The sequence below is a fragment of the Ciconia boyciana genome, chromosome 18 (assembly GCF_034638445.1).
Source record: "Ciconia boyciana chromosome 18, ASM3463844v1, whole genome shotgun sequence".
Lineage (NCBI taxonomy): Eukaryota > Metazoa > Chordata > Aves > Ciconiiformes > Ciconiidae > Ciconia > Ciconia boyciana.
The window spans coordinates 12,548,956-12,567,221 of NC_132951.1; the positions used below are offsets into that span (position 1 = coordinate 12,548,956).

The 18,266-nt window shown below is 57.2% G+C and overlaps 1 protein-coding gene across 12 annotated transcripts in view; it reads left to right on the forward strand.

Annotated features, from left to right (window-relative positions):
• Positions 1 to 18,266, forward strand: part of EXD3 (exonuclease 3'-5' domain containing 3) — a 296,388-nt gene that overhangs the window by 235,446 nt on the left and 42,676 nt on the right. The gene's annotated exons all lie outside the window — the stretch shown is intronic.

The window sequence follows — 18,266 nt, forward strand, 5'->3', positions numbered from 1 at the left end:
AACATTTGCGATGGGTTTTGGCTGTTGCTGTGCTATAAGGAGGAGCCCGAGGCGATGGGGGAATTCAGCTGGGCCGGGACACGGGGCGTCCGTTCCTGGACAGAGGCAGCGGCCAGCCCCGGCAGAGCAAAGTGCCTGGCCCCCGCCTCCCTCCCTGCCCCTCCAGGCCTTAGCAAGCCCACGGGTTACAGAGCTCTGTGAAAAATCATTCGGTTGGCTTTGGCTTATTTAAAAATAAAAACTCATGCGCAAAACCGAGACTATTTGTTTTTACAAAAGTCTGGAGTTTCCCACAGTGGGCTGCTACATTTGGGGACTGTTGGAGCCAACATCAATTTTTTTCCTAAGGTAAGGAGCCTTCCTTACCAGGATCGTTAGTATAATAATCACGACATACATTTCCTAATTAGTCGTTAATCATGGGCTGGCCTTTCTGACACTTTCTGGGAGCTGATGCTCCTGACAAAGCCTTTCCGCTCCCTCTGCTGCCGTCCCCATGGCCGGGCTGTGTCCCCGGAGGGATGCCAGGACGGTCCGTGTGCTCGAGGGGAGTCGCGGCGGGAGCCTCTAAACCAGAGATTGCTGGTGGAGCAGAGGTGCCCCGTGGGCACGCGTGCTGGGAGGAGACGCGGGGTGCAGAGACGGGCTCTCCTCCCCGTGGGGAAGGTGGCAGGGCCACCATGGGGGATCTTCAAGGCCAATAGCTGGAGGTGCACCAGCGGGACCTGGGTCCTGCCATGGCTCCTTGGCCCGGAGAGAGGGGGAGAAGGAGAGGGAGGGTTTGGAAGGACGTTGTGTGTCTTTGAGATTTCCAGAGCCCAGTGGGTGAGTATGAAATACCCACGCTGGGACTCACCCAGGCTGAGCATCGCCACCACAGTGAGGAGCATCATCAGCCATCTCACTGGGTGCACCAGTCCGGTCATTGACGAAGCTCCCGCTGGGGCTGGATTCGGTGATCTCTGATGTACCAGGTTTTCTCATTTACAGCGCTGCGCCCTGCTTACGCACACAGCACGTCCCAGCTGCCGCGGGACGGCCCCACGCCCCATGCGAGGGGCATTTGCCACCCTGGCAGAGGTGATGGGAGATGACCGGCGTCACTGCGGTGTGCCAGTGACAGCCTTGTGTGTCGGCTCTGCTTTTGGCCCTGGCAGTGCCGCGGTGCGCTTCCAAGGGAGATGCAAGCACGGGGCGAGCGGGAGGGCAGAGAAGCCTCCCCAGCCCCGCCAGCCTCCCAGCGAAGAGCCGCAGCGGGAGCCATTTCTCACTGCCTTTCGTCCCCCCCAGACCTGCCCTCGCCTTTGTGAGCGCGTGAGGCCGCGGCAGCGCGCAGGGTACCCGCGCGGGCCCCGTTCCCACACTCATAATCCCTGGGTCACGGGAGACACAAAGGAGGTGCCGCGCCGCTGGGAGCCGGGGCGGGGGCAGGAGGGGCGGCTGGGCAGAGCCGGCTCCGCTGCCGCTGCCTCGTTTCTTTCTCACTGAGGACGACCTTCAGTTTTCTCCCTGCTAATCCCTTCCTTTAATCCCCTTCTCCTCTCCTCGCCCGGGTCAGAGCGCTTTCTTGTCGTCCCCCCTCTCCCTCGGCAGCTCCATCCCAGCCAGATCCAAGCCAAGATGTCTCCATCATCTGCACACGCCACAGCATCTCGCTGACGGACAGGGGCCAAAAAAGGGACTGCTGGAAGGCTGGAGGTGCTCTGGGCTCTGCTCTTGCTCAGTTGTACATGAGGCGTTAAGAGGAGTTGCTCAGAGGTGGATCAAGGCACGACTAAGCCCAAGTCCTGCCACCTGCCGAATCCCCGGTTGGGAGCCGAAACCCGTGGGGCCCCTTTACTGGGCAGCCGAAGGAGATGTGGGGCTGAAATCCTGCGTTCCCGTGGGCCCCATGGCAGTATTTCACTCTTGGGTTTGCTCCTGGGGCGGGGGGCCTGGCTGAGCCCTCACCCCTGCCCGCCCAGGCAGTCCCTGCCGGGGCTGCGGCTGTTGCAGGGCTCCGCTGTGAAGCATCCTTGCGCTGGGGCTGGAGGCAGGGTCCTGCCCCCGGCCATGGGCACTGCCGCTGCCGGGCTCAGCACCAGCATCACCGAGGTCTAACATCCAGGGCTTGGCTTCAGGGGGATTCAGGCAAAGCTTCCACATGAGGCTATCCAAAACAAGGGGCCCAAAACTGGCATTTTTAAAGCACTTTTGGTCCCACGGGGCTTTAGCAAAGAGGATGGCTTTGGCTTTCACCACTGGGCAGGAGCATCACAGCGTCATGGCTGTGGTGTCAGCAGCAAATATCCCTGAGCAGACGATGCACTGGTGCCCTGGCTCAGCTCATCCCACCCTCTGGGCAGAGTTTGAGCCGGGGTTGAGCTCCATGGTCACAGCAGCTGAGCTCGGGTGCCTGCAGCCAGCGTGGAAGCACCCGTGTGAGGCATGCTCATGTACCTGGACTCTTCTTTCTATCTGTTGTTCATACAGAGCCTGGTGCAGCAGTGTTCCCAGCCTCAGCCCAGGCTCCTGACTCTTCCACGAGGCAGATAATGAATGTGATGAGTAACAGCAAACTGGGTTAATTGCAGTTTGGGGACCATCAAGAATTAGAGCTGCAGTTCTGGTCCAATAAGGGCTTTACTCAGAGTCTGAGTAGAGATTGAGGGTCTGACTTTTGCTCCTGATTTGTGAGAGTCTTGCCGGTAACACTAGAACACCAGGATGGTCTCTGTTAAACCGTATAATGCAATCAATTTCCAGCCCATACTGCAGCTATTAGATGAAGCGCTCGGCAGCCATGAAAGTGAAGGAAGTCAATAGTTGTGATTTTATTGGAAATCCAACAGTAGCATCCACACTTCCAGGCTTGTGTAGGGAGCTGGAGGGCTGGAAGGATGGGTGAAGCCTCGTACACTGCAGATCTGCAGAGGTGCCTGCAGATTTCGGAGCCATCCCTTTTTGTAGCTGGTTTTTGGAAGTGGACCTGCAGCTCATGATATGTTAGTCCTTTTTGCCTGGGATTTCAATATTTCTAGTCCTAATACTTTGGCACGTAGTATGGTCCTTACTTACCAATGAGTTGGCTGCTCCAAAATGCCTTGTTTCGGGACAGCTGCTACCTAAACTTGTCTCTGGTGCCCACAAGGCTGGGGGCTGACCTGGGCAGAGAGCTCCTGCCAGCAGACGGTGGCATCTGCCGTGCTTCTGGAGGACCCTGGGGATGTGCCCGTAGGTTTATCCTGGCGATAAACTAAATCTTTTGGCATGATCCAGGCGCTCAGGGGCTCGGTGGTGCTTCCAGAAGGGCTGCGCAGAGGCTCAGGCGCAGAGCAGCAGCACAGAGCCCTCTCTGCTGGCTCATATCATGTAGCATCAGGGACCAGTGAAAAAAAAACCAAGGCTGTGGCAGGAGAAGCAGCTTGGGATGGGAGATAAGGTCTTCCTGTTTCCCACAACACCCTGGGTTTCTTATCTGCAATACTGCAAATAAAAAACACGGAGCCAGTGTGGCTGATTCCCACAGTACAGTGAAGGCGACTCAGCATCTGTTTTCCCCGCAGCTCCTGTGTCCGTAGGAGGATGCCCGGGCTCCAGGACGGGCTTCCCCGTGAGATGCCAGCTCCACGGGGGTTTGCTCTCCCCGCTTGCCAGGCAGGGCTCCGCGGCATCCCCTCTGTGTCCCACGGGATGGCTCCCGCCAGCAGCACGCGCCCATCGGTCCTTGCGGCATCTTGCGGAGTACAGTCCCCAGCTCTGCAGGGACCCTGACGTTGCAGAGCCCCGCTGCTCACATCCCCACAAGCCTCTTAGCTGCTGCCAGGAAGGGAAATGCTGCCGTAGCCGTGCCGTGTGCTCGGGGTGGGAGCCACGTGCAGAAACCCACCGGCAGGACTGCCCACCCCAGAGGGTTTGAGCTGTGTCTCCCTGCCAGCATTTGCACTCAGGAGCCCCATCTTCAGATGGCCAATGCTTACAGGTCTCTGGAGCAAATGTGGGAAGGTTCCAATAGCTGCTTGTTGTTGTATGGAGTTTGACGAGGGTTTGAAACTTGGGATCTCTCATTTATCACCTGCACTAAGAATAGGGTGACTTATTTCTGCACCAGCCTTTTCAAAATGATGGGTGCTTTTCCTCGCCGTTGCCCTGTTTGCATTATCTGTTTCTAGAGACCCGTATGCTTTAAGATTCTACTCTCTCTCTGTGGAAAATAATGGGAAAAATGGAGGTGCTGCTGGTCTGGAAGAATTTTATCAAGTAGGGTTTTGCTTAGTAAACCCTAGGACAGCTTGGCTGTCGAAGCCCCATCTCCCACTTTCCAGGAGAAGTCAGGGACATTGATAAAAAAATTGAAGGTTGCCCAATATGCCATTGAGAAAGATGGAGCAGAGGTTTGGCCTGGGCTGGGTCTGGCAGCACAGAGGTGGAGCAGGATCAGGACCCACAAACTCTTTTGCTCTGGGAATTTTTAAGCCAGAGGGAATTTCACAGCAGGAGGAAACAAAGCGGTGGGACAGGGGCTCGTTGGGCTGGGCCTGTCCTGACGATGCAGGGTTTGCTCTGCCTCTTAATGAACTGCAGAATCACACCGTGGCGAAGCTTTTAAGTGCAACAATGTCGAAAGCTTTAAGTAGTTGTACAGGCTTTAAAGGTGTCTAACCTTTGACTTGTCAGGGAAAAAGCAGGGAAGAGATTCCTTTTTGGAATAAGTCCAGATTGGCAGCCTGCGCCCAATTAGCAGCAAAAGCCACTAACGACACAGCATGTGCAGCTCCGGCCTCCAAGTCATCTCACAGACCTCATGAACTCTAGGACTATTTTCTTTTCAGCCACCCTTTGCCGGCAAGATCCACACACTGGATGATCCGTCCTGGGAGAAATCAGCTCTGCTGGAGCCTGAACCATTTCGGGGGGAAAGTGGCAGTTTCTGGGTGCCGCAGGTGGGGAAGGTTAAGAAAATCCCCTTCCCTCACTATTATATCAATCAGTCTTTGTAGTATGAAAGTGTGTTAATGTTGTTAATATATATATTAGTTCACATTATACACTGTAATGTAAGGAGGTAGTAGCATTTTACTGGAGACTTTGGTATTGTTCATGCTTAAGTAAAACAAACTAAAGGACGGCCCGGCCCTGGAAATAAGGTTTCCCTTCACTGAACAACTGAAGAGATGAGAAATGGAGGGTTTTTTTCATCAGGAGCCTGGCTGCCCAGTTTGCAGCATCTCCGGCAGCAGAGCTGGAACAGCACGTGGCTGGCTGCTCATTCCTCCCCTCGATGAACCACCCCGCACATGGCTACAGGGGTCATGGCACCGTCGGTGTTGCTGTAACTGTTCCTCTGGGAGCCCTAAACCTCAGGAAAATACCAAAATTCCCCCCGCGAGTCACACTGTGGGTCTGTTCAGGACTGTGGGCTGATGCCGTCAGCTCCCGGGAAGGTCTCTGACCATGAATGAACGTCCCCTTTGGGGCTGGTGGGCTGGAGCACAGTGTGACCCCGGCTGGGGCCAGCTCCTCCTGACACAAACCGCTCTGGATTTTGCTTTTCCCGCAAGCAGTTATACTCCCCCGTAGGCCCCTTTCTGGGTTATTAATTGCCAGTCTCCTCCCCGCTGATAGCTTCGTGCCACCCCTCCTCCAGGGGCTGCTCCTGGGCAGAGCAGCCAGCAGCGTCTCCCTCTCCCCGACCTTCCCGGGGAAGCTTCGGACTGGCGCTTCCCATGCATGGCGGACACGTGGCTCCGGCACAGCTGCTTCTGGGTTGCTGGGCGCTTGCAATACGTGCTCCCTCCCCTCCACCATCACATAATGAGCAGCGGGCTAACGACCTGCCAGCCCCAGGGCACGGGACCCTGATTCCCCATGGGCTTTCCCTTGCCTGGAGCCCACCTTCCTCATGCAGGTGGGTGCAGAGTCTGACGTGCAGCTCACGTCTGACCCAGGTGGGGCTCATTTAAGTTAAATAACCTTATGAGTGTGCAGGTTTCTCACCCGGGAACAAAAATGCTGGGTCAGTGCAGCTTGGGCATGGTGCAGGGACCCGGGGTGCTCTGCGGAGGGGGCTGCAGAGGGGTTTGTGGGGTCCGTCCCATGGCGGCTGTCCAAGCGCCGCAGCCGCACTCAAGCCCCCGCTGCCGTGGGGTCGGAGGGACCGCAGGGAGCCGTGGCCTGGGAGGGGATGCAGGGGTTGTTCTGGCGGCGGGGGGACGCCAGCTCGGTGCAGCCCCTGGGTCTGGCGGGGGCAGCTGTCCCAGGAAGGGGATCTCTTGGAAAAGGCAGCTGGAAGGGACTTTTTCCCTGCGGGAGCTGGCGTTGCTCCGTGGAGACCCACGCACTCAGGGAACTGGACGTGCTGTCCTCCCTGGAAAAGCGCTGCCTCCTCAGCAGCCTGCCTGGCCCTGCCTGCGCAGTCAGCTTGCCTGACCGACAGACCGTCATTTTTAGCTGCTTTTCTTCCCTGGATCTTTAAAACCAAGCATGACTGCGGAGATGGTGCTGGAGCCCATTCCCTCACCAGGACTCGGGGAATTGCTGTCCTGTGTTACTCCCTCCAGGGCTTTGGGCTTCACCGTGCTTGTACACAAATTTCTCAGAGTCCTGTCTTTCACCAGCTGCTGTCCCTGGCTTGTTCCTCTTTTTCTGCTCCTTTTTTGTATTATTTGTCCCTAAAAATAAGGGTGGCCCTCCCAGCCCTGCCTTCCAGCTCCCACAGAGCTGCTTTCCCCAGCTCACGGTGCCCAGGGCAGCTGATGCCGGGCTGGACCCTGGGAAGTAGGGCAGAATCGTACTTTATTAAAAACCCTAGAAAGCAATTTCGCTAAGGCCATAAAACAGCAAGGCAGCTAAAAGCAGATAAATCTACTAATTATTTGCTCATTAAAAAAGCCCTCCAATAAATCCTTTTAAGGTGATCCCATAAATCTCTCCTACATCATTAAGGCCAGTTGTCTTCAATTCTTATCTTCCCCCAGGGAAGCCTTTTACGGGCCTACAAACACAGTGTTTTTAGGATTTGTATTGCAGATATAACCGAAGTTTGATGAGATCATCCAACAAAAGTGACCCTCTGTTCCCCGTGGCAGCAGTCAGGGAGCAGCAGATCCTCCCTGGGGAGGCAGATGAAGCCCCTAGGACTGGCTCTGAGACCGTCAGCTCTCATCTCACGGCTCCAGGAGCCACGGCTGCGGCATCACCAAGCCAGGCTTTCTGGAGGGCTGGATAGACACTGAGGCCTGGGCAGGAGCTGGCATGGGGGAAGCTGGCGCCAGCACCTGGCGTTCCCCGGCTGCGCCGAGCTCCTCTCTGCAGTGCTGGCTTTACTGCAGCACCGGGTTCACGGCCTCTTCATCTTAATTTGCTCGTTGCAGCAGATGCAGACCTCGCTGGGGTCTCAGACACAGAGACCGGGACTAACTGATGGTCCCAAGCTCAGGAGATCTTTCCTCTTTAACCAAAGCACCCTTGTGCTTTTGGCACGGGGCAAGTGGCCGGGTGGCCTCCCAACGTCCCAGTATGCAGCCACCCTGGGCTGGGAGCCCGACAAGCACCGGTCACGACCAGCTCCTGGGGAGTCACTTTGCTTATTACTCCAAGCAATTAATTAATGGCTGCTTTGGCTCAGGGGTCGCTGGGCAGGAATGGACGCAGCCCCGAGCTAGCTGGGAGCGAGCAGCTGAGGTTGCGCCACGTGTGGGCCCGGCTGGCGTTGGCGAGGACCCTGGGAGCCCTCGGCTGGGTCCTTCACCCAGCACCCAGGGTGCTGCAGGAGGGACGAGCATCCTCCCGCTCTGGCACCATGGACCTGCACCACCCATCTTCACGCCGAGGGGTACAGAGAGGAGACGGGGTGGTGCAGTAGGGGCGGAAAAAAGCTATCTCCTCCTCTCCATCCCTCCAGCACTATCCCTGCGCTGTCACTAACCTGTTCCTCTCCTTCACAACCCCATGAGACAGGGCGCTGTCATCCCCACTCACCTCCTGGCCAGGCCATGCTCCTGGGAAAGGGCCCTGCTCAGCAGAAATGCAGAGCAAAGCCTCTGGGTTGAACCTGGTCCCTTGCAGTACATGGACTCCGCAGCACCTCGCCGCCAGCCCCGGGGCTGCGGGCCACTCGATCAGCTTTCGAAGTGAGATTTCACAAGGGCCTTCGGTGTCCCGGCTCAGTGGCATTGCTGCCGTTCGGTTATCTGCGTTCACCTACCGAGCTGGATCCAAAATATAACAGACATTGGGTGAAAAGATCCCAACCTTTGGCATCTGGATGCTGTAAGAGATGCTCTGAGAGCATTTAAGTTTTGAGCAGGGGAAAGCTGGGTTATTTTTCCCCTCCCCCTGCTGAAATGGCAGTGATTTTATTGTCTGATTTTAGTTATTTTTTTGTCTAAACCTGGTGGCTTCCCCGCAGTCTTCAGGGTGTGTTTTATTCCTTTCTAGCTGGATGTTTGCGAGCCGGCGGTCGGTTGGTAGGAGCGGCGCGGTCTCGGGCGCTGGGAGCCCAGCTCCTGCGGTCTGGGTACGGGACCATCGCCGCAGCTCCTGGCGATGTGGCCGCACTGGAGCTGTCTCCCCCAGTTACCCCCACACCCTCTCGCCCTGCTGCCATGGGGTCGGGGAGCGGTTCCCCGAGCAATTGTCACCAGCAGCCTGATTTAAACTGCCTGTGGCGCGGAAATTCAGATGTGAGCCTGACAACGCCGCTCAAACCTCGCCCTGTGTCCCGGTCCCCTGCTTCTGCTCAGGCGGCAGCCACCGGCTGCCTTTTATTTTCAAGTTTTATTGCTCTGAGATGACAGGCCGTGCAAGGGGGTTGTTTCTAACCATCCTTCTCTTACTGAGATGATGTGTCACTTGATTTTATGTGTGTTTTCCTGATGAGTTGTGCTTTCTGCCTGTGAAAAGCCTTGCATCTGTTTTATGGAGTCAGGCCAATTCAGCCAATGCCACTAAAATCCTCCGTAGGCACCCGGCATCCTTATCCCAGACACCCGAGAGTGTAATCATTCTTTCCAAAAAAAAAAAAAAAGAAAAAGTGAAGAAAATGTTTATTTTTGCATCTCAGCACATGGGAAGGCTCTAGGCCCCGGGCTGGGGAGTTAGGCAATCCGGGCTCTCCTGCAGGAGGCACCTCTGTAGAAAAGTGCCTTTTTCTGAGTCTTGTTGACCCAGGGCGATGCAGATGCCATTGTGGACTCGCTGGGCACAGCTGGGCGTGTGTGCTGCTGCGGAGGTGATGGAGGAGGCAGGAGAGCAGCGAGCCCTGATCGACGCCGGGCGCGAGGGCGGTTGGGTCCAGAGCGGGGTCTGCAGCCCATCCTGCATCCCCTCGCCCAGTCCTGGGGCGACAGCCAACGGTGACAACACGGCTTTTGCGTCGTCCGTGCCACGGTGGCAACTCAAGCGGCAGCTTCTCCTCCCCGTGAGTCTGTTGGAAAGGATGTGGGGCTGCGCGGGCTCCCCCCACCATCGCCGCTCCTCGACGGGGGTGACGAGCCCCAGAGCTGCCTTCCCACGGCGAGATGCTGCCTGCCCCCGCCCTGCCCCCTCGGCTTCTCTCTGATGTGGCTGCCGAAGGATGTGGCGACAATAAAAGTGTGAGCACAGAGAGGTGCTAAGGTAGGTGAGGCCGTTGGTTTCCTGTTAGCACCAGTGCGACAAGACACGGCTCTTCCCCGCTGCCCCAGTGAGCCGGTTCCCAGCCTGCTCCCCGCACCACAAGCTCCATTTACAGTTATTTACTAAAACAACACAGAGTGTGTGAACTCCCTCTAGGCCAAAAATAACTGCCGCCCCATTAACTCAAACTGTTTGTTTGTTTTTGGCTGTTTTCTGCCCTTATCGCAGGCAGGGAGCCTGCCTGCTGGGGGGCTGGGGAGGGGAGCGGGGTTATCACCCCCCCACCACCCACAATTGCTGGGAAAACCTTTGGGCTTCGAGACCCCCTCGGTCCCTGCTCCAGGAGGATTTTCTTGCACTGGGTAAAAGCCAGCAGCGACTGCACCGTGTCTGTGGGCTGGCTGGTTTTTTGCTTTGTGGTGTGCAATGGGCGCTCCTGGAGGTCCCCCCGACGGGGACGGGGCAGCTGGGTCACAGCGAGATGTCCCCCCGCCCTGGCTGCTCACCTGCTTCCTCCACAGGTTTTTGGGGATGCGATGGGGTTGTAGGGCTGTATCAGCGGCCCGTGGCTGCCTGCGGCTGCAGGCGTCAGAGAAGGGAGCCCTGTAGGTATTAAGTGAGGTCTTAAGCAGGGCCTCAGAGTGGGGCTGGGTAGCCCAAGCTGAGGCTGGGGTGGGAGAGAGTTGTCCTGGGGAGCCAGGAGCCCCCCAGCCCCTTCCCGGCCCCTCCTAACCCCGCCTGCGGGACAGGTTTTACTCAGTTTTCCCTGAGATATGCTGTGGAGGGAAATCGCCAAATAGGCATTAATTTCAATTCTTAGTCTTTCAGCCAGGTTTCAGGGCTAAGAATGATGGTTTTTACCCTCTCCACCCCAAAAATCCCCAGAAACCCATCTTGGGTTTCAACCAGCTCTAAAGTGAGGTGAAAACTTCAAAATCAGAAGTTGCCATGAAAAATGCCCCAGATGCCTGGACGGAGATAAACTACCTTAAAGCAAAATATAACTCATTTCCCATAGTTGCCTGTGACAATATCTATGTTCATATCAGGCAGTCCAGAGCCCGTCCCCGCTGACGTCCCCGGTGCTCCTTGCCGTGATGCTGAGCACTCCCACCCCCCCGGCAGCCCCGGAGCCCCCACGCCTGCCCTGCCCAGCCGGCGAGGGCTCTGCACGTGCCGGATCTTCCTTCTCATGCTCTTCAGTAGCCGCAAACGCGTAGGAAGATTTGACAGTGTCCCTCCCAGCAGGGATGGATTTGGGGGGCCAGGGGGAGGACTGTGGAGGGCTGCAGCCTTTTCTGTTCCCCGTCCTCACTGCCCCGTGCGTCGTTCTTGCTTCTGCCCACGTGAGAAGACATTAAACTTTGACTTTTCTCTGCCCTGGCTTTTTCAGTTCAGTCCATGCATTTTTGCTCCTTGTTTTATATGTTGTAGGGTATGTTTTTTCCTTTTTTTTTGTCTGCCTTTGACAATTGTGTTCATTTAGCAGGTTTTGCTTGCGCTTAAGAGCATATGCGGATTGCAGCTGGCCCTCTGTCCATCTCACATCGCCACCGTGCTGGGGAGGGATCTTGCAAAGTCCTCCACATTGCTCTTGGGTCTTGTCAAGGTAGTGAGGGCAGAATACAGGCGTCAGGGAGTGCTGCCGAAACCCCATGCATGCACTGACAGCGTCCACAGCTGTCCCTGGGAGGGGACACTGGTGCACCTCACCATCCCTTTAGGAGTGTGCAAAGTGCAACAGGGCTGGGGGGCTCACTGCCTTACGCAAGCACAAGTAACCTGGAAAAACCAGGGAGTATTGCAGGGCAGTTAAACTCCGTGTTTTGTCACTCCCCAGCCGTGGCCAGAAAGTCCCTTAGATGCCCTGTTCCACGGTCAGAAATAAGAAGTTGGGTCTGTCACGAAGGAGAAGGGAATATTTTGTGGGCTGGGTGAAATCAGAGCACACCACTCCCACGCAGGTTTGCTGTCTCAGCCACTTCTGCATCGCATCTGTGAACTCTCGTCTCTGCAGCGCGCTGGTGCATTTGGCCGCTTTGCAGAGGTTGTGGAAGCTCTGTCTGCCTGATTAAAATTATCTTCACAGGGAGCCAGGCAGGGGAATTCAGTAAAAATGGCTATCTAAAATGTCCCCAATATGCCTCAGCCGAGGATCTCCAGGTACAGTCGACTTTGTGGGGAAGGGTCCAGTTCTCCACCCTGGGGAAAGGCTTCTCAGTGGTGGGCTGTGGGAGATGTATAAATTTATCAGAATGGTCTTTTTGCTTCAGTGAGGCCCTGTGTGGAAAAATTACAGCCTTGCCTGAGTGCTGGCAGTCTCCATCAGACTTCCTCAATATAAACCATCACATGCAATCGCTGGTGCACAAACGTCCGTGTGATACCCTCAATAAGATAAAGTGGAAAAGTCGATGAGGAACTGATGGAGCTGGAAGAAATATTATCTAGGAGGTTATGGGCTGCTGTAAGTCACCAAACGTGGAGCAAAGCCCTTTCCTTGGCAATAGCAGTAGCTGTTCAAGTCGATTCGTTCAGGCAGGGAATGCCCCGGGCTGTGATTGTCATCCAGGACCATTTTATCTCCGTTAGCGTGTCTGTGGAGGAAGTTAGTAGCACCAGAGCTGGAAACTGAGCTTCGGGCTGTGGGGAGCACAGCAATGCAGAGATTTTCTTCCTGCTCAGGGTAACCAGAAGATTTTGCAGTTTGGGGGTTGGGTTGTGCAGAATGAGCTGCCAGCTTGGGCGTTTTATTTGTTGACCTGGCTGAAATGTTTATAGTTGTCACCAATGTGATTTCTAATTTCAGGAGGTTCTTTCCAGTATTTCTCTCCTCTTCTGACAGTCGAACATTTTTCCCACCCAGCCAGCTTCCTCTTGCATGACAGATGAGGACGGTTGCTCACAGCATGTGAGAACTTCTCACCACCTTATTTTACAAATGGTCTGCTCTGGTTTGGACTCGGCAAGTGTCCCTCTCTTCTTCAGTCTGTCTGCAATGAGATGGCCGCCCTGTCTTAATCCATGGAAGCTTGTTCCAGCCCTCTTGAAAGATCCCCTGATGTTTCACAAAATCTTTTCACATCTCACATCTAGATTACCCTGGGGAAGGAAAGGCATCGGGGGGATCCAGTCGCAGCCCGTGCCTGCGAGGGGGTTACAAGGCAGTCAGGCTCTGCAGGGAGGTGCAGGCTGAGCAAGAGGCCGTGGCTGTGCGTTGGATGGTCACAGAGTGATGATAATTCCACTGTGATGATAATTAGGCACTGATGAGCTGGACTTGGTGGAGCCTGGCAGACCCCTGGCTCTGCCCCCTCGCCTTGTGCGGGGCAGCAGGGTGGTCCTGGTGGCGAGGCCAGCCCTGGGACCCCCCTCAGCTTGGGTCCCTTGGGGAGCACCGCCCTCGCTGAGCCCTGGCACTTCATGAGAAAGGACGGTCTGGAAGCCCTGGCACCGCCAAGCATGGCACGGCACGGGAGCCCTGGAGGCACCGGACACGTCCGTGAAACCTGGTGAGCTTTGGGTCTCCTGCAGCGGCCACAGCTCCCGTGGATCGGAGGTGCTGTGGTGGGGCGCGGGTCAGCAGGACTGGTCCAGGCTTGGCGGGTGTCACTGGGTACCGCCTGCACAGCACGTCAGTGCTGAGGTGTGAATTACGTTTAAGACCACTGAGCCACAGGATTCTCACCCAACACCTTCCCTGGACTCTTGTCCTCAGCAGACCCCAGCCCCGGCTTTCAGAGCTGGGCATCACGGCTTCCCAAAAGGAACTTTGGCCCCAGTACATGGGATGTCCCCAGTGGCTCGGGTGACGGCATTTTCTTTTCTGGCTTTGCAGAGTAGCAGGAGACATTTATGGTGCTGTCTGGCATGGGAGGTTCCTCACTTCTCCTTTCTCCTCTGGGAAAATGATCAGAGTACAAAAAATAATAAATTTTAAAAGACACAGTATTCTCTTTTTCTAGTTCAGGGAAGAAGTCGGTGCTCTGTTTGTTAAAGATAATGGAGGGATGGACGTTTACTGTGTGGAAGAAACCACACCTGGTTTGCTCCCAAGTCCATCATCTCTGAGGCCTTTGACAGCTCACACGGAATGAAAGAGAATCTGGAAATAGGGCCAGAAATGGGCTCAGCACAAATCCTGTGCCCGTGGGGCCTCTGAATGCTGGTCTGGCTCTCACTCCATGGTGGGCCCACCTCAAACCCCCCTCCCGGACCATTTTCTAAATGCCTTTTGACAGCAGAGAGCTTTGAAGGCTGCCTCTGTCTCTCCCGGAACAGAAATTTCCCCTTTCCTGCCTGATTGTGTGTCCCAGCTTCAAAGTGGTTGCAGAGTGGCTGGAAAAACACGCGTAAAATTAATTTGATGTGAATAGAGGGTCTGAAGACACTGGAGAGCAGGAAACACATGTGCTGGGCTTGTGCGTTGGGGTGAGCTACGTGCCCAGGGGCTACAGGCACCCCAGAGAAGCCCCTGTACACCAGTGGGTCCGGCTGCCCGCCGGGACCTGCATGGTGGCCGGCAGTTGCCAGCACCCTTGTCAGCCCTGCTCGGCATCATGCTCCCACCGTGGGCCCTGCTTTCAGGGAGCCAGCCCCTTGACAGGTCTGCAGTTCGGGGAGGGTCATCGCAACTTCCAGGACACTTTGCAATGTCGGGTGCTTCGCTCTGGGCTATTCAGCCACAGCGGCGGTGTGGAGAGGAATAGGTCTTGGTCCCTGATGTCCCTAAATGCTGATGGGGAGAGTTGTCCTCAGCTGGTGCCTCTTTCTCCCCACGGACAAGGAAGGGGTCCCGTGGGCAGAATGCAGCCGAACACCAAACTCAGGGAAGTCTGAGTCCTGTCCCTGGGGCCTCTGCTGTGCACAGGCAGAGAGCTGAGCCGGTCTGTCCGGCAGGTGAGCATATGTCCCCATGCTCCCCTCACCCTCTGCCAGGCTGCTTCCATGGGTGCAATACGGGGAGAGAAGTGGGAAATTGGTTATTTCTGCCTATGGCATAAATGCAGACCACTTCACCAGCTCGCTCGCTGGGGGAGCAGCGCTGCCCACCGGCAGGACACCAGCCCCAGCTCCCCCGGCTCCCGTAGCAAACCTCGCTGCAGCATCAAGGGCACATTTTACCATTTAGCTTTTGCTCGGGGGGCGTTTCAGTGCCGCAGCCGGGCATGAATTCACACGTGTTCCTGACCACGGGCTCATCCCCGCTGGGATGGATGGCACTGCGGCTCGCTCCGGATGCTGGTGCTGGGTGCCAGCCCTCGCTGTGGGGATTGGCACAGCCAGGACGCCTGGTCTGATAGAGCAAAAACCCCCATTTGGGTGCCCCAAGGTATTTGAGCTCCTGCCACGCAGCGGGCTCAGTTCCCCTCTTTCCTTTTGTCCCTTTGCTGGCTTTGGTGCGATCCTGCTTGCCGGCGCATCTCTCGACGGCGCTGCCTGCAGCCCCGAATCTGGGCAGTGGGGTGAGGGAGGTGACAAACACCTGGATGCCAGGACTGTTATTTATTTACTGTCGCAGCCCCGTGGGCCCTCAGCCAAGCCTCTAGGCACCCCGGCCACTTTGTCTTTTTGTTTCCTTCTTCACACATTTTTCTGGACGTTGCGTTTTCACATCTCCTGTTTGTTTTGAATGCCGGGGGGAGACGGACACGCAGTGGCGAATTCCCAGCCTGGACCTCACTGTGTCCGCTGCCTGCACGACATGGGGCAGGGGCTGTGAAAGTGCCTGCTGAGAACGTGCTCACATTACAACAGCGAAACCAGACGCTTGCAGCCACCCCGCTCTTCATGTGGTCGCAGCGGCTGCAGCCCCCGAGGGAGGAACACGAAGCAAAGCGTCTCCCGAGGGCAGGCACCTTCAGCTCTGGCAGAACCCAGCTGCAGCGTTTTGGGGAGGACTCGCAGCTGTAGCTGGAGGGAGGAATCGGGTGCTTCATCTGCAGGGGCTGGGGAATAGGGAGGTGGGAGCAGCCAGGAGAGCTCATCGCAGCCGAGACGGTGTGTAAACCTGCTCTTGGCATGATTTTATGTTGGTGCAAAGTTTCCTCCCAGCCCGCCGTGGCTCCGTGGCTGCTCAGTTCCTGCGGTTCGTTGCCAGTGAACCCGGCCAGGTGGGGATCGGGGCTGGGCGATGGCTGGGCGAGTGTGGAGGGGACCCTTGTCCCCGAGCAAGCCCCAGCTCTGATTCACAGGAGGGTGTTGGGCTGGGCTGGGCAGAGAAGGGAGCTCTGCAGGGATGGGCTGCGGGCACTGCTGGCCGTGCCGTTGCAGATGCCGGCTGGAAGCAGCCGGCTTGAGCATGGATTCAGCTGTCCTGAGCCTTCCCACAGGATTTTGCTGGGCACCGTTTCTGGATGATGCTGAGCCAGGCTGGTAGTACTCAGGGAAGCACATCCCACCAGCAAGTCCCACCAGCACCCTCTCCTTAGGCTCTATTTTAAAACACCACACAAGGAGTTCCATGCCAACCTCAGCAGCTCCAGCACAAGGTTGTCCTGTGTCTCAACACCAGTCCTCTGGGGTCCAGGCCTAAAAGTTAGAGCACTTTTGGGTCCTCAGGGTTGTCTGGCTTTGGCCTCTGCCTCCGAGGTCACTGAGCCAGGGCTGGGCGCGCTGCCCAAAGGGGATCTCCTCGCATCCCGGCCAGCTTCAGCCGTCGCGGCCGTCCCACCTCTCCCAGCTGGCCTCTCCTTGACCACGCTCAGGACCTCCTCCCTTTCCTTCCCACATCCTCTCCTGCCGTTTGGGAGCGGATCCTGTTTGTGGTGGACCCCTGAGGGTTTCACCCACTGGGCAGTTCCTTGTTTCTGGCTGCCGGTTTGTCAGATCCGGTTGGGGTGGTTGTTTTTTTTGACCAATTCTTCATACTTTTGTGTTTTCATTTCTGTTGCTGCTTCGCCCCAGGTGCCCTCTGGAGCAGCCCAGCAATGTGCCGGGGTAAAGGCAGGCTGAGGACGTGCACGCACGTGCAGGAAGGGCAGGAAGGGCAGGAAGGGCAGGAAGCTGGGTGCGACCGCCGCCTGGCAGCACGGCACGGTGCCCAGATAAGAGCCTTTGGCCCTGGGCTGGCAGAGATGGGCCCACGCTCCCTGCCAGGTCTGCCTGGTGAGGGGCATGGGGACAGCAGGATGGGGTCACACCAGCCTCCATCTCTGCCGGAGCCTCCAGCAGGTTGGAGCTCCCCACAGGGACCCTGGCTTTCCTCTCCTTCCCGTGGAAAGCTCGAGGAAGGTGAGGCTTGGGTCTGCAGAGATGCAGCAAGCGAGCTGGATTCACTTGCCCAGCATTTGTCCCCAAGTAGATGTCAGCAGGTACCTGGGGAAGCGGGGTCACCTGTGCCCATGACGGTGGCACTGGCTGGGGCCCAGCTGTGCCTTTCCCAGGGTACTGGAACTGAGCTGGGGTGGTGCGCAGCAATGTGGGCAAGGCAGGAGCAGCCAGGGTGGCCTGAGCACCCTGCGCTGTCCTCAAGCACCCAGGCTGGCATTAGCACCCACGCTGGCATTAGCACCCACGCTGGCATGTGTTAGCACCCAGGCTGGCATTAAGCACCTGGACTGGCCTTAAACACCCAGACTGGAGTTAGCACCCAGACTAGCGTTAAGTAGCTGGACTGGCATTAGCATCTGGGCTGGCCTTAAGCACCCAGACTGGTGTTAGCACCCGGGCTGATATTAGCTCCCAGGCTGGTGTAAAACACCTAGACAGGCACCAGCACCCAGGCTGGCAGGAGCACCCAGGCCAGCATCTCTTGACTCCTTGGATTCAGGGGATCAGGGGGTTGGGCTGCAGCAAAGCGTGAGGCTGGAAAAGGGTTTTAGTTGGATTTGGTGGAGCTTGCAGGAAAACAATAAAGGCCCTGGTAGAGCTGAGGAAAACCCGGAGGGATTTAGAGTAAAGCCAGCAGCTATTCACCACTCTCTGTGGGGTCCCGGGTGTCTGACAGCACCTTACCAAATCCCTCCATACCCTAATGTCCCCCAGTTAGGTGGCAGTGCCCTCCTCCGGGGCAAACCCCCTCGCTGCTGGCACCCGTGGGGTGCTGCAGGGCACAGGACAGCCGCAGCCCGGGTGCTGCGCCCTGCCAGGCCCGGGCTGGCCCCACAGCCCGACCAGGGCACAGGGTATTTCGGCATGGGGGGTGCAAAAGCTGAGCATTAGGAAGGGATGCAGGGCTGGGGGGTGACAGTGGCCGTGCCACCTCGGGACCTCTGCAGCAGGGCAGCTCCCGGGGCTCTGCCAGCTCCCTGCCTGGCGTTGGGGGCAACGTCAGCAGGGAAGTGGCTTGGGTTAATCCGAACCGCCTGTCCCGGGTGCCACAGTGACACTTTTGCAGCTCCTGGCCCTGACCCCAACCAGAATCGACAGCGCTAACCCTGGCCGGCCTCTCCGGTGCTGCGGCCAAGCCCGCAGGAGCGGCCAGAGGGGCCGTGCTGTGGCCACCACTGTGTTCCCCTGCAGGTCTGGACCCTCCGGCTGAAACAGTTCCTGTCTCCTGAGGGATTTAGGGGCACTGCTCCCGTTCACAGCCGAGGGCACAAAACTTCCTGGCAGCCCGACAGCCCTCGCATGAAGTCAGCCTGGGAGCGGGTCCCAGCGGATGCTGCGTGTCCCGCGGTGGCCGTGCTGGAGGCTGCCATCCCCGTCGTCCTCCCCACGTGTGCCGA